Below are 11,981 nucleotides of genomic sequence, written 5' to 3'. Positions count from 1 at the left end.
AGATTTTCAAAGGCTAAGAAATGCCACTTTCCCCCTGTTAAAAGACATGTACACATACTATCTTTTTATAATCCATATTGTTTTCCCACCAGAAGGAGGCCTGAGCAGGAAGTGGATCTGTGGACCCATCGTGTTTTCCTGGGAATGGGGCTGAGCTATGACTCCTATTGTCCTGGTCTATAACAGTGATAATCTCTTATCTGTTGTTATAAGGGCTGTGACCTCTAGCAATATGCTAAAAAGTAAGGGGAAGAGGGCTCAAAACTAGTATAAACTACACCAATTGATCAGTTACAAATAGGTCTATGCAAGAAGAATGTAAGATATAATTCCCAGGGCCAGGGATTGAAAAGAGACTTTGAAGATGGTTGAAAGGGAAAGCAATAATACACAGTATACCTGCTGCTCAGCCATAAAGTAAAGCCGAGATTACCACTGGTGTGCTAGGTGTTTGGGGCTCAGTGAAAGGAGGGCATGATTGACAGCCTGCAGTGACAGACTCACAATTCTGCAGTCCTGTTAAGTGCAGAAGAAAATGTTCAGGGAGGGTGCCCAGGCATTGCTTTAGTCCTTGTATAACCCATGTCAAATCTCTGGAAGCAACTAAATGCTCAAGCAAACGCCCTTTGGGCTAAGTTCCCTCCTCTTTCCTCCAGGTTATTGACCCTGGGATATTGGAACCACCACCACACCGAATTCATAGAACAGTTAGTATCCCTGAGGTGAGGAATGAGTCCTTGGTACCTAAGGCTAAGATGGGAGCAGCCCCGTAGCTGTAGGTTCCCTGGAAATTGTTTTCCCCTTAGCATTCTTGGATGGATCTGTGTTGGTACTGTGAAAGGTTGGGAATCCCTCGAAGAGGTTTTGAATGGGTCTGCTCTGGGGGAGTCTATTTACCCCAGTCTACTTGTTACCATCATGATAAAAAATGGCAGGTGAAAGTAATGGAGGAAGGACTTCCTATGCATATAATTGGGATATAAGCCTCTTTGTCCCAATTATCTCAATGAATCTTCACAACACCGTCTCTACCTTCCTTCAAGGATAAAGAGAAGTGAAATAACTTGCTCAAGGTCATTCAAATAGAAAGGAGATGAGTATGGGATTAATATTTAGGCCGTATGATTCCAATTGTAATCATTGGCAGCCTCCCTGACTCTTGCAGAACACATTATAATGTTTATGTATGATGACTGCTGTTTAAAGTAACAGTAAGCCTTTGAAAAAACTGACATCAAATGTAACCAAGCAAGAGGTACGCAAGACTTGGAATTTTAATTTTTCTGATCTTCTTATAACAAAAGAAGGCAGTTGGTGAATTAGAACCCCATTGTTCTTCCTTAGTTTTCTTTTTTCACACAGCCATGATAAATAGCAAGATATGAATGAATTCCATAGCTTTAGAAGGGAAAGGCCTCGGAAAGAATCTAGCGTTGTATTACAGTGTTGTACCCTAAGGGGGAAAAGCACACTCCTAAGTATGCTGTATTTGGTAAGTGGTAACCATTTGGAAAACAGAGGTGAAATGAAATTACCTAAGTCTCAGCCATTCCACAGCACATTTCAGCTGAGAATGCTTAAAAATAAAATACCCGAGAAGGCAAGCTATTTGCAGATCTATTTGTACGTGATCTTATTTTCTCCGTGTGCGAGGAGAGATGTTCCTCCAAGGTTGTCACTGTCATCATTGAGCGCTCACTCACTCATTCAATAAATGTTTATGGAACATGTACATCGTGCCAGGGAGCTGAGCACTGGGGTTACCCAGGTGAATCAGTGTTCTCTTCTGTGGAGGGAAGCAAGGACAGAACCCAGGATCTTAATATCTTAATAGTATATGGTAGCGATGAGAGGAACAGATGCACATTAACATAAAGATATATACGCTTGCCCACATACACGCATATGCTATCTTGCCACACTGCAGGAGGGAAATATCAATCACACTGAAGATATTAACAGAATGTCTGGGTGGCTTCCACCTCGATCGCAGAAGATTTCATGGATGAGTTGAGTTTTCAAAAGTTTTGGAAAAAATGACAAAGTATTGTGGCACAGAATGTGGAGACATTTTCTAGTTTGGCAGAGATCATTTCACAAAGAATCTGGGGAGTCCTCAGTATCGTGAAGGAATATAATTTGAATTAGAAAACAGCTCAGGTGAAACACCCAGGTAGGGATCAAATATCAGAACTGATATGCATGTTTTCCAGCATATTTCTAAGTCGAGTCTTAGAAAGAAAATACCCCCTCCAGTTCCTTCCTTTGGAATCTAAAATCTTTGCACATGAGATGACATGCAATTATTATACCTAATTCTAATAAATACAAGTAAACCCAAATCCTTTTTAAAGTCTTGGGCTTTAGATCAAACAGGGTTAAAGCCCCTGCTTTGCAAATTACTTTTCAGACTTGAAAAAGTTATTTACTTCTCTTGCCTTCAGGTCCGTTAGGAAAGGAAGGCTACTGTGAGTCAATGTAGGCACAGAACTTAGCACGTTGTCTGGCACATAGTACTTTCTCAGTAAATATCAGCTAGGCTTTTATCAATAATACCCTTTATGGTTTTATTAAGAATATAACATGAAAATCTTGTGCACACTGACTGATGCACTATCGTATGCCATTTCATTTTGCTTTAATAAAACGAGTGCATTGAGACATTGCCATATCCTAGAAATCGTGGCGAGTAATGCAGTACAGTGATGAATAGGGTAGAGTCCTATCTGCCAGGGCATTTGAGTTTACTTAGGCTCCATTTGCTACAAACCACAATGGCTAACTGGAGGTCCTTATTTGTTCTTTATTTACCTATTAATTCCTAAGAAATTCAGGGATCTTTATAGAATATTTTGGTCATCAGAAAACATTTCAAATACCTCTAGCACAAGGTACTACTGAAACATTTTTGCACTTAAAAATAAATGTCCCAGTTAATTCAGTACTTTTACCTTCATTAATATATGATCCTCACAGTAGGCTTCAGTGAGGTGAGCCCAGGGCTGGAGGGGATGAGCAGAGGGGTGATGAGAGCTTTGGAGGAAACTGCTAATTTAAGGACATAAATGACTTGCCCATGCTAACAGCATGAGTGAGCAAGCAGGAATTTCTTCTGCACTAGGTTGCCTCTGTATAGAATGAAGGAGTCCTCTGTTTTTCTTCAGAACCCAGGTGGGGCCAGCTCTAAGGAAGCGTATGAGTCGATGGCACGCGCCCATGCAATTTTCACCTTTTTCAACCACCCTTTCCTTTAGCTGGTTAAATATAATTCCCCACCACTTCTGGGTTGCTGTACAGCCATTAAGATCACACCTCTGCTCCTTTCCTTTCTTCCCTCTTCAGACAAAAATGATCTGTCCTGCATGATAATAACTGGAATAAAATGTGGTGTATCCATACAACAGAATATTATTTGGTAATAAAAAGGAATGAGTACTAGTACATCCTGTGACATGGATGAACCTTGAAAACATTATGCTTCATGAAAGAAACCAGACCCAAAACAATCACATACAACACGATTCCATTTATATGAAATGTTGAATATGGTATGGATATAGTTCCATATCAATTTGAATACAGAATAAGAAACTCTGTAGAGACAGAAAGTAGATTAGTGGTTGCCTACGGCAGGGTGGAGAGGATGGGGAATGGCCACTAATTGGATCGGGAGATTCTTTTTGAGATGACAGCATGTTCTAAAATGAGACCGTGGTATTGATTTATATGTTCAGATGACTGAACTGGATGGGATGTGGATTATATCTCAATACAACTGTTGAACAAATAATAATCACAGGAATGCTCAAAATTATTATAACCATGTCATGTTTGCATGTGGCAAATATTTTGCAGATGTTAATTTTGCATATCTATTGAACCCTCAAAACAACATCCTAAGCCTGGTACTATTTTAGTCCCATTTTTTTTTTAAATGAGCAAACAGAAAGAAAGTTGATCTTCAAGGTCCCACAGTTAGTAAATGAAAGAGTTAGGATTTGAACTTGGGAAGTCTAGCTTCAGAATTCTGCTCTCTTAATGACTTTGCTATTCACGTGCTATTGACAGCCTTCCTTTACCCTTACAGCTTATGCTCTGGGCACCTGGAAGCAGCGACTGTGCCCAGATTTCTCCCTCGCGTGTATTTGCATGTTTTCTTCCTTCCCTTTCATTTTTCCCCATCAGTGAGGTATAATTAGTATACAATAAACTGGGCCTTTTAAAGTGTACAATTTCATAAGTTTTGACATCTATAACATTGCGAAACCATCACACATCAAGATAGTCAATATGATCAGGATAATAAACTTACGTGTCATCCCCAAATGTTTCCTCATGCTCCCACATCCTCCTTCTGGTCTGACGCTCCTCCCTCCACTTGGTCCCAAGCCACTGCTGATCATTTTTTACCACTTACAGATTCTGGAGTCAAACAGTATATGCTCTTCCCTTGTTGTTCAGATTCTTTCACACAGCATAATTATTTGCAGACTTCCATGTTATTATGTGCCTAAAACTCTATATGTTTTAATTGCTGAATAGAACTCCATACCTGGGAATACCAGAGTGCTCTCTTACTCAAGTACTGGTGTACAGTGGGATTATTTCCAGCTCTTAGCTATTGCAGGTAAAACTACTATGAATAACAGTGTAAAAGTCTTTGTAGGGACATAGCCTTTCATTTCTTTTGCATAAATATCTAGGAGTAGAATGGCTGGGTCTAAGCCAAACTCTTCCAAACTGGTTGTAACATTTCACATTCCCACCAGCAGAGTATGAGAGTTCTAGTCCCTCCACATTCTTGCCAACACTTTTTGATCTTAGCCATTTTAGCAGGCATGTAGTGATATCTCATGGTAGTTACAATGTGCATTCCCCTAATCACTAATGATGTTGAACATCTTTTTAACGTGCTTATTTGTCATCTATATGTCTTATAATTTATTTACCATCTTTCTTGTATGAGTTGTCTACATTCCTACTATTAAGTTTTGTGAGCCCTTTGTGTATGCTAGTTATAAGTCTTTTATGAGATACATGGTTGCAAATATTTTCTTCTAGCCTGAAGTTTATCTTTTTCTTCTCTTAACAATGTCTTCCCAAGAGTTGAAGCTTTTAATTTTGGTGAAGTCCAATTTATTATTTTTTTCTTTTATGGATTATGCATTTGGTATCATATTCAAAATATTTTCACCAAACCCAAGACCATAAAGCTTTTTTCCCTACGTTTTCTTCTATAAGTTTCATAATTTCACATTTTACAGTTAGGTCTAATATCCATTTTGACTTAACTTTCATATATGGCATGTTGTATGGACCAAAGTTCATATCTTTGCATATGGACATCTAATTTTTCCAGCACTTTTTGTAGGGAAGACTATCCTTTCTCCACTGAATTATCTTTATATCTTTGTCAAAAATCATATATATGTATATATGTGTGTGTGGATGCATATTTATTACTTTCTCATAATCTTTGCTTATCAAAATCCCAGTTATCCTTCCAAGTCAAGTTTAGATGCCTCACACTCTAGAAAACCATCCTAAATTCTCTTACTTATTATACTTTGTATCCATGGTCAACTAAAAAAAGAAAAAAGAAGAAGAAGAAACAAAAAAACTACCCTATATTAACAGTGATTATCTCCAGCTGTGGGATTTGGGATGATTTATATTTTGGCTAATATACTTTGTCAGTATTATCTGAATTTTCTAACATCAGCGTTTATACTTCATAGAGAAAAAGTTTGATTTTATATATTTATAGCACATTCTCTGCCACACACTTTCACAAAGATTTTTTTTTTTTCTGTTTTGAGTAAATAAAATCCAACCTAACTGTTGGATATATATACCCACACAGGGACACACACACACACACACACACACACATTCTATTGGCTCATGTAAAAAAAAAAAAAAAAAAAAAAAAAAAACCACCTCAGAACAGAGTAGCCTCAGGTATGGAAAGATCTAGAAGCTCAGGAGCTAGTATGTGGAGTCTATCACTGCTATTCTCATGGCCCTACTCTTCTCACTGCTGGCCTTTTTCTCAGGCAGTCTCTCCTATGCAGAAGTCCCCAAACCACCACAGGCTTACATTACTTTGACAATCTTGGGGGATGGAGGGTAGTTCCTTCCCTATTGTCCTTGTAAAAGGTTTTGTGGTTGGCCTGCCTTGTTAGGTGCCCTCTTACAACCAATTATGTTGACTGATTGTTCAAGTTATCTGAACATACTAGGTGGTCAGTTCTATCTCAGTGTCTGAGGGTTATGTCTAGAAAAGATAAACTGGGACACTATATGAGAAGAATAGCTAAAACATAGAAAAATGTCTAAAATAACCAATGCCTACTACTTTCCCTTTGTTATATCATCCAAACAATCTGGTTGCATAGACATTGTTTAACTCTGAGAAATTTGGAATGGAGATTATTCACGTTCACTGTCATAGTTTTCTATGGCTGCTGTCACAAATGACCACAAGCTCAGTGGCTTAAAACAACACAAATTTATGATCTTATGGTTCTTGAGGGGATAAAAATCAAGGCGTTGGCAGAGCTGCCTTTCTTGTGGAGGCTGTAGGGAAAAGTCTGTTTCCTTGCCTTCTCTAGCTTCCAGAGGCCTTGGTTTATGGTCCCTTCCTCCATCTTCAAACAGCCTCAGAGCCAGTAGTGTGACATCTTCAGAGTGTTCTCTCCATAACTCTGACCCTCCTGCCTTCCTCTTACAAGGATCCTTGTGATTATATTGGGCCCACCTAGGCAATCCAGGATATTTTCCTCATCTCAAAATCTGGACTCATTCACACCTGTAAGGTCCCATTTGCCACATTAGTAACAATTCCACAGGTTCTGGTTATTAGGATGTGGACATCTTTGGAGGGCCATAATTCAGTCAAACGTAGTCACAGGGTATTAGGTAGTAATGATGAGTCTTTAAACCATGTTTCCCAACTTGAAGATCAGTGTCTTTTCTACTCTATCACAATGGCATCGTGTCACAGTGGTTGTGTATAAGCTTGTCTAGATTTAAAATTCTGGGAGATCAGGGAATTTCATCCACCGTAGAAAACAAATGTGTGTGTGGAGGGGTGCTTTGTTCCTAAGACACAAGGTATAGATGGGAAAAAAAGCTCAATTTTACTTGTAACTTGCATCATTCCGCACTGGCAGTTGCCTCCTTGGCCCTCCCTCTTGATTAATAAAGCAATAATGTAGATTTGTTTGTACCTCCTTTATTTGATAAATTCTGTTTCTAGCAGAAGAATAGGGTTCCATCAGTAGGCAAATCACTTAATAGTTTTCAAATGACAACTATAATTCGTTCTCAGCTGTTCCTACATGTGCAAAGAGAAGCAGAGAACTAAGGCCATTGTATGAATAATTTAAACAGTAAACCCCTATTGGCTCAATTATCTGATTATTTCAACAAGCATCTGGATACAACTTTAATTTTTTATTCTCTAACGTGTTTTGGTTTACTCGCATTGCCTTTATATAAGTCACTTATTTCATCTATGTCTTAAATTCAACTTAACAAACATCACTTAACGAGTAACCACTGTAGGCCCAAAACTGTGCTTTCATCTATGGTGGCTCAAAAGACAGAAAATAAAGAATCTCATTCTCTGGGAGTTTTCGGCCCCAACAGGAGAGGTGACACAATTTCACCAATAACTATGCAATATGGCAGCATGTAAAGGTCATGATTGGGATACAAAAATGATGACAGAAGTGTTGAGAGGGAGAAAGATCAGTCAGTTTGGAAGAATTAGGGGAAACTTCTGGTAAGAGAAGTATCCTGGAGGGTAGGGAAGAAGTCACAAGGCAGTAGTAGGATAGGAGAGTGTTGCTGTAGAAACACATGCAAAGCAAAGAAACCTAGGACTCATCTTGGGAGCCATAAATTCTCTGGTGATACTGGGGAATAGGAAGGTACAAGGAGGTCCCAAGAACTAAGAGACTGAAAGGAACAGTTGATGCCCAGCATCTAAAGGTGTCTAATTTATTCATCCCAATATCGTAGTAGTTTTCAACATGTTTGTTGTGAGGGGATGATTAGGCAATGTCTGCAGATACGGTTATCTGAATGAGGGTGGGACGGGAGTGGGGGTAGGGAGAAGGGAGGGAGATACTGCCACCTAGTGGGTAGAAGCCAGGGATACTGCTATAGATCCTACAATGCCCCGAGCATCCCCCCAAAGAATTATCTGACCCCATATGCCAACTGTGCCATAGATAAGAAACTCTGCAATAACCTTATGAAGTTGTAGTATTATTTTCCGTATGTTACAGATGAGGAAATTGAGGGTTTTTGAGATTACAAATCTTGCCTGAGATCATTAAATAGTAAATGGCCTAGCAAAAATAGGGCCACGTTACAGGGTATGAGGAATGTGACTATTATTAAGGAGCTAATGAGAGTCTCCAAATATGGGCCAGACAGTCATTGGTACTATAGTGAAATGACAATGCAAGTAAAGTGCTAAGCACAGTGCCTGACACATAGGAAGCACTCAATAAATGTTTCCTACTGCTTTGACTGAGAGCGGGAGCTTTCAGCAATGTGTCACCTGTGAGTGGGCTCTGCTGGACGTAGGAGAAACCCGGGCCTAAAGGTTGGTCTGGGACTAGGGCAGGTGTTTAGAGTCTGACTTGGAGAGAAAGCATGTGGATTGTAGAGGAAAGGACACGTGGAAGAAAATGTTACCCACAGAGGAGCTAGAAAGCCTGACGAACCAGTGAACGTGTTGGTGTGTGTTGGGGGGAGTTGTAAAGGTGACTCTGGTTTTGAACATGAGAAACTCATTTTCCCCTCACTACCATGAAGTGAACAGCTGCCATATTAGGAATTCCTATACTTTCTTAAAACAGACAAACTGAGACGAAGAAAGGTAAAGCAATTAGTTCAAGGTCACACTACACTTTAAGATTTCTTTAGAAACCTACAGAGAAGGAAAATTTGACCTTTTTGAAGATACAATAACTAAATCTTTATAGGAAAGATAAGGACAAAATGACATTTTCTTTAATAATGCTTCCAAAAACAGGTTTAACATTTATTTTCCTATATATCTGTATAGATGAAAGTTACTTTAACCTCTAGCCAGGCATTCTGGCTGAATGAGATATGTCGAGGTATCAAGGAAGAGTTTCCCAAAAAGCATGGAGTGAGATTCTACTTTCTTTGTCACATTTGCTGTGTTATTAAGAGAAAGCCAAGAAAAATAACCTTGATGCCGAGGTAACATGTCTGGAAGAGAAGAGAGAACCAATGGTAACTGAAGGCTTGGGATATTTACAAATGAAAGTACCACTAATTTTGAATTGAGTACCTATTAGATGCCAATAACAGTGCTAACTATTCACGTGCATTATTTTATCTTACTATTCGTGACTGTGTAGGATATATATGACCACTGATAGATGAGATCTTTGAGGCTTAGAGAGGCTAAATGATTTATCCAACGTCACACACCTAGGAACTGGTGGAGCCAATATTCAAACCTCAAGTGTTGAACTCAAGTGCCCAAGCTTTTATCCATATTATAGATGTTTGGCTAGAAATTAGAAGCATAAATTCTTCCCTTTTTTGTATTTGACGAACTATAAATAAGATTGGATGTGTAGTTGTCATTCAATGAAGTCATACCTAAGGGTGCCTACAGAATGGCTGCTACAGAAACAGCATGCCTCCTTCTCAAATCTCTACCTTTACTCCTTATCAGTGCTGTACAGCAGCTTCCAGATCTCACTCTTACCATGTTAGCACTTCGTTCAAAAATTTGAATTCAGCACCTTCACTGTGCATTCTAAGACTAGAGGATACAGCCATGAACAAGAAAGGCAAGGTCTCCAATCCCAGGAACAACACATTCCAGCAGAGATAAACAACTCTACAGATTTTTTTTTTTAAGATGATCAGATAAGCGTTCTGCACAAAATTAAAATATGGTGATGTGCTAGGTAGACATTGGATGGCTACTTCACCTGCTTGGGAGAGATGGCCTCTCTGAGGTCAAGATCAAGATCAGTGCCTCCAAAGAACAGAAGGGCAATGTTCTAGGCTGAGGGAACTAGGGCCAAGACACAATCATTGGCACAGAAAGAAGGCCCGGGAAGCTGGAGAAGCTGAGCAGCTAAGTGCAGGAGCAGATGCTGTAAGATACGGTTGAAGAAAGGCTAAGAGGAGGTGGATGCCAGGAAAAGTAGAATTTCCCAAGTCAATAGAAGGAATTTTAATTTTCTTCCTGGTAACATGTGATGCCCTCGGGAGGAGCTTTCGCTATTTCACCCAGGGACTAATAACGTTCTAAAGGTTAGCATTTAGGATAGAGGAGATTTTAAAGATACCAAGAAAAACTAATTTTACTTTGCCTTTATCAGTTAATATTCCATGTGAATAAGAGAGAAAGCGAGAGAACCCCCCAAACTCTTTCAGTAGCTTCATTTATATCTGAAAGGCACGTTTTTGACACTTCAATCAATCAGTGGGCGCCATTAATCTGCATATTGTGTTACAAGAAGCTGCCTTTCTTCTCAATTTTCCTTTTCCTTTTGTTCTTCTCAGGAAATTAATTCATGTCATTTCCATTTGAAATCCTGTGGCATTTGACTGCACAGGCACTTAGAGGCACCCTTCTATGACTTGAAGCTTAGAGTAATGGCAGGGCTTGTCAGCAGCATTGCTTTCCACTGTAAGGAAAAGGAGTCTGGACTGTCAGGCCCCTCAGGCCCTAAAGGTACATGTAGACAATGGCTTGATACAGGACTGTAGGTTCCTATGTGGGGGGCTCCAAAGAGTCGACTTTGGTGAGTGATGCTGGCAACTCAGTTCTTAACATTTTCCCAATGTTGTGTTTTGCTGTGAATGGAACATTTGAACAAGTGTTTATAAGATGTCATCGATTTCATTTTAGAAATTTTGCTTTCTAAAAAAGCTGTACTTGGAAACTTTGGGAGCATTTTTTGCAGTTCAATAGTCTGACACACTGATTTGTTTTATGAAAGGTTGAATGATGTCAATCATACTGTTCGGTTGATCTACATGGAAACACTTCTCCAGGCAGACATATTGCGATAAGAGCATAAAATATAAGAGTCCTAAGGGCGCTCAAAGGCCATCAGTCTAATGGGTCACAGACTTTAACACCTTTCACGTCAACCTTTCACGTCATGAACATGAATAAATATACAGTGGCTCGACAGAGTGTTTCCAGCTATTTACCAGATATTTACTGTTCAAACGTTACTAAACAAAACTTAGAAAGGAAATTATAGTTGTAAAAATATAGGACAGAATTCATCACAAATGGAAGATATTTGCTTTCAATTCAACTAACTAATAGGACAAACCCACTACATTGCCCTTACTTGTCTCGTTTTGGAACAGTGGGCCAGTGGAAGTCTAATCGAGGACAATGTTTGGAATTACTTATCCAATCGAAGCCTGCCTTGGAGACCCGCTCACAGCCACAGACTGTGCTTGAGCCACTCCAGTGACAGTTTTTTCTGGCAGCCCATTCCCAGTTTAGAGAGCTTTATTTTTAGGAAGTGCTTCATTATATTGCGTGGAAGTTATGTAGTCTCCAGTTAGAATGTCACACATATACATACCCGTACAGAAGTGAGTAAACAACAAGCTTGCACATTAATAAAATTTTGTAAATTCTAACACTTGGCATTTCTTGTACCAGTCTCCCCCTCTTTCACCCCAAAGCTGTTGCCTTTGTTTGAAACCTCATAACCTCCCATGGTTTCCAAATTGCTCTCCTAGGTCCGGTTGTTCTCCAGCTCTTCTGCATAATGCTTCTTGTAATGTCTTTTGAAAATCCCAAACTTACCATGTTACTCCTTAACTTAATATCCCTCAATGAGACCCCTTTGTTTTTTGAATGAACTCCTTCCAACACACACACACACAAACACACACACACACACAAAGAATCCTTGATCTAGCTGCTCTACATACGTTCATTT

This window comes from Ursus maritimus, unplaced genomic scaffold (genome assembly GCF_017311325.1).
Source record: "Ursus maritimus isolate PB19 unplaced genomic scaffold, ASM1731132v1 scaffold_23, whole genome shotgun sequence".
NCBI classification, from domain to species: domain Eukaryota; kingdom Metazoa; phylum Chordata; class Mammalia; order Carnivora; family Ursidae; genus Ursus; species Ursus maritimus.
Note: the sequence above shows the minus strand (reverse complement) of the source record.